This window comes from Pelmatolapia mariae, unplaced genomic scaffold, assembly GCF_036321145.2.
Source record: "Pelmatolapia mariae isolate MD_Pm_ZW unplaced genomic scaffold, Pm_UMD_F_2 NODE_ptg000454l+_length_36139_cov_1, whole genome shotgun sequence".
Lineage (NCBI taxonomy): Eukaryota > Metazoa > Chordata > Actinopteri > Cichliformes > Cichlidae > Pelmatolapia > Pelmatolapia mariae.
Window position 1 is genome coordinate 20,001 of NW_027052139.1, and position 5,000 is coordinate 25,000.

Consider the following 5,000-nt stretch of genomic DNA (forward strand, 5'->3'; position numbering starts at 1 on the left):
CTGGGCCAAATGGAGAGAGAATATCAGCAGGGCCAGTGCACCAGCAGCACATCTTTTTCGACCGTAAAGGAGAGAGGAGGCCGACTCACCACCTCGGCCAAATGGAGACAGCACATCAGCAGGGCCAGTGCGCCAGCAGCACATCTTTTTCGACCGTAAAGGAGAGAGGAGGCCGACTCACCCCCTCGGCCAAATGGAGAGAGGGATTCAGCAGGGCCAGTGCGCCAGCAGCACATCTTTTTCGACCGTAAAGGAGAGAGGAGGCCGACTCACCACCTCGGCCAAATGGAGACAGCACATCAGCAGGGCCAGTGCGCCAGCAGCACATCTTTTTCGACCGTAAAGGAGAGAGGAGGCCGACTCACCCCCTCGGCCAAATGGAGAGAGGGATTCAGCAGGGCCAGTGCGCCAGCAGCACATCTTTTTCGACCGTAAAGGAGAGAGGAGGCCGACTCACCCCCTCGGCCAAATGGAGAGAGGAACTCAGCAGGGCCAGTGCGCCAGCAGCACATCTTTTTCGACCGTAAAGGAGAGGGGAGGCCGACTCACCCCCTCGGCCAAATGGAGAGAGGAACTCAGCAGGGCCAGTGCGCCAGCAGCACATCTTTTTCGACCGTAAAGGAGAGAGGAGGCCGACTCACCCCCTCGGCCAAATGGAGAGAGGGATTCAGCAGGGCCAGTGCGCCAGCAGCACATCTTTTTCGACCGTAAAGGAGAGAGGAGGCCGACTCACCACCTCGGCCAAATGGAGACAGCACATCAGCAGGGCCAGTGCGCCAGCAGCACATCTTTTTCGACCGTAAAGGAGAGAGGAGGCCGACTCACCACCTCGGCCAAATGGAGACAGCACATCAGCAGGGCCAGTGCGCCAGCAGCACATCTTTTTCGACCGTAAAGGAGAGAGGAGGCCGACTCACCCCCTCGGCCAAATGGAGACACAACAGCAGCAGGGCCAGTGGAGCAGCATGCATCTTGTTCAGCGGTAAGGGAGACAGGGAGATGTGATGGTGGTCCCCGGGGCCCCCTGGAGGTGGGGGAGATCAGCAACTAGCTAGCGAGGAGAGCGCGTACAGCCGACGTGGCATAAGTGTTTCTGCGCAGTGTACCAGGGGCTTGTGGAAAAGCTGTCGTACCATATGCACGGGAAGTACATAGCAAAGTGCTGCTGAGCAGAGTACCAGGGGCATGTAGAAACATTGTCGTACCATATGCACGAGGAGTGTGTGTGTGTGGCAAAGTGTTTCTGAGCAGAGTACCAGGGGCACGGAGAAAAGTTGTCGTACCATATGCACGAGGAAGTACATAGCAAAGTGCTGCTGAGCAGAGTACCAGGGGCACGGAGAAAAGTTGTCGTACCATATGCACGAGGAGTGTGTGTGTGTGGCAAAGTGTTTCTGAGCAGAGTACCAGGGGCACGGAGAAAAGTTGTCGTACCATATGCACGAGGAAGTACATAGCAAAGTGCTGCTGAGCAGAGTACCAGGGGCACGGAGAAAAGTTGTCGTACCATATGCACGAGGAGTGTGTGTGTGTGGCAAAGTGTTTCTGAGCAGAGTACCAGGGGCACGGAGAAAAGTTGTCGTACCATATGCACGAGGAAGTACATAGCAAAGTGCTGCTGAGCAGAGTACCAGGGGCTTGTAGAAACATTGTCGTACCATATGCACGAGGAGTGTGTGTGTGTGGCAAAGTGTTTCTGAGCAGAGTACCAGGGGCACGGAGAAAAGTTGTCGTACCATATGCACGAGGAAGTACATAGCAAAGTGCTGCTGAGCAGAGTACCAGGGGCACGGAGAAAAGCTGTCGTACCATATGCACGAGGAGTGTGTGTGTGTGGCAAAGTGTTTCTGAGCAGAGTACCAGGGGCATGTAGAAACATTGTCGTACCATATGCACGAGGAGTGTGTGTGTGGCAAAGTGTTTCTGAGCAGTGTACCAGGGGCATGTAGAAACATTGTCGTACCATATGCACGAGGAGTGTGTGTGTGGCAAAGTGTTTCTGAGCAGTGTACCAGGGGCACGGAGAAAAGTTGTCGTACCATATGCACGAGGAGTGTGTGTGTGGCAAAGTGCTGCTGAGCAGAGTACCAGGGGCACGGAGAAAAGTTGTCGTACCATATGCACGAGGAAGTACATAGCAAAGTGCTGCTGAGCAGAGTACCAGGGGCACGGAGAAAAGCTGTCGTACCATATGCACGAGGAAGTACATAGCAAAGTGCTGCTGAGCAGAGTACCAGGGGCACGGAGAAAAGCTGTCGTACCATATGCACGAGGAAGTACATAGCAAAGTGCTGCTGAGCAGAGTACCAGGGGCACGGAGAAAAGCTGTCGTACCATATGCACGAGGCCTGTCCAGCAGCACATCTTTTTCGACCGTAAAGGAGAGAGGAGGCCGACTCACCACCTCGGCCAAATGGAGACAGCACATCAGCAGGGCCAGTGCGCCAGCAGCACATCTTTTTCAGACCGTAAAGGAGAGAGGAGGCCGACTCACCACCTCGGCCAAATGGAGACAGCACATCAGCAGGGCCAGTGCGCCAGCAGCACATCTTTTTCGACCGTAAAGGAGAGAGGAGGCCGACTCACCCCCTCGGCCAAATGGAGACACAACAGCAGCAGGGCCAGTGGAGCAGCATGCATCTTGTTCAGCGGTAAGGGAGACAGGGAGATGTGATGGTGGTCCCCGGGGCCCCCTGGAGGTGGGGGAGATCAGCAACTAGCTAGCGAGGAGAGCGCGTACAGCCGACGTGGCATAAGTGTTTCTGCGCAGTGTACCAGGGGCTTGTGGAAAAGCTGTCGTACCATATGCACGGGAAGTACATAGCAAAGTGCTGCTGAGCAGAGTACCAGGGGCATGTAGAAACATTGTCGTACCATATGCACGAGGAGTGTGTGTGTGTGGCAAAGTGTTTCTGAGCAGAGTACCAGGGGCACGGAGAAAAGTTGTCGTACCATATGCACGAGGAAGTACATAGCAAAGTGCTGCTGAGCAGAGTACCAGGGGCACGGAGAAAAGTTGTCGTACCATATGCACGAGGAGTGTGTGTGTGTGGCAAAGTGTTTCTGAGCAGAGTACCAGGGGCACGGAGAAAAGTTGTCGTACCATATGCACGAGGAAGTACATAGCAAAGTGCTGCTGAGCAGAGTACCAGGGGCACGGAGAAAAGTTGTCGTACCATATGCACGAGGAGTGTGTGTGTGTGGCAAAGTGTTTCTGAGCAGAGTACCAGGGGCACGGAGAAAAGTTGTCGTACCATATGCACGAGGAAGTACATAGCAAAGTGCTGCTGAGCAGAGTACCAGGGGCTTGTAGAAACATTGTCGTACCATATGCACGAGGAGTGTGTGTGTGTGGCAAAGTGTTTCTGAGCAGAGTACCAGGGGCACGGAGAAAAGTTGTCGTACCATATGCACGAGGAAGTACATAGCAAAGTGCTGCTGAGCAGAGTACCAGGGGCACGGAGAAAAGCTGTCGTACCATATGCACGAGGAGTGTGTGTGTGTGGCAAAGTGTTTCTGAGCAGAGTACCAGGGGCATGTAGAAACATTGTCGTACCATATGCACGAGGAGTGTGTGTGTGGCAAAGTGTTTCTGAGCAGTGTACCAGGGGCATGTAGAAACATTGTCGTACCATATGCACGAGGAGTGTGTGTGTGGCAAAGTGTTTCTGAGCAGTGTACCAGGGGCACGGAGAAAAGTTGTCGTACCATATGCACGAGGAGTGTGTGTGTGGCAAAGTGCTGCTGAGCAGAGTACCAGGGGCACGGAGAAAAGTTGTCGTACCATATGCACGAGGAAGTACATAGCAAAGTGCTGCTGAGCAGAGTACCAGGGGCACGGAGAAAAGCTGTCGTACCATATGCACGAGGAAGTACATAGCAAAGTGCTGCTGAGCAGAGTACCAGGGGCACGGGAGAAAAGCTGTCGTACCATATGCACGAGGAAGTACATAGCAAAGTGCTGCTGAGCAGAGTACCAGGGGCACGGAGAAAAGCTGTCGTACCATATGCACGAGGCCTGTCCAGCAGCACATCTTTTTCGACCGTAAAGGAGAGAGGAGGCCGACTCACCACCTCGGCCAAATGGAGACAGCACATCAGCAGGGCCAGTGCGCCAGCAGCACATCTTTTTCGACCGTAAAGGAGAGAGGAGGCCGACTCACCACCTCGGCCAAATGGAGACAGCACATCAGCAGGGCCAGTGCGCCAGCAGCACATCTTTTTCGACCGTAAAGGAGAGAGGAGGCCGACTCACCCCCTCGGCCAAATGGAGACACAACAGCAGCAGGGCCAGTGGAGCAGCATGCATCTTGTTCAGCGGTAAGGGAGACAGGGAGATGTGATGGTGGTCCCCGGGGCCCCCTGGAGGTGGGGGAGATCAGCAACTAGCTAGCGAGGAGAGCGCGTACAGCCGACGTGGCATAAGTGTTTCTGCGCAGTGTACCAGGGCTTGTGGAAAAGCTGTCGTACCATATGCACGGGAAGTACATAGCAAAGTGCTGCTGAGCAGAGTACCAGGGGCATGTAGAAACATTGTCGTACCATATGCACGAGGAGTGTGTGTGTGTGGCAAAGTGTTTCTGAGCAGAGTACCAGGGGCACGGAGAAAAGTTGTCGTACCATATGCACGAGGAAGTACATAGCAAAGTGCTGCTGAGCAGAGTACCAGGGGCACGGAGAAAAAGTTGTCGTACCATATGCACGAGGAGTGTGTGTGTGTGGCAAAGTGTTTCTGAGCAGAGTACCAGGGGCACGGAGAAAAGTTGTCGTACCATATGCACGAGGAAGTACATAGCAAAGTGCTGCTGAGCAGAGTACCAGGGGCACGGAGAAAAGTTGTCGTACCATATGCACGAGGAGTGTGTGTGTGTGGCAAAGTGTTTCTGAGCAGAGTACCAGGGGCACGGAGAAAAGTTGTCGTACCATATGCACGAGGAAGTACATAGCAAAGTGCTGCTGAGCAGAGTACCAGGGCTTGTAGAAACATTGTCGTACCATAT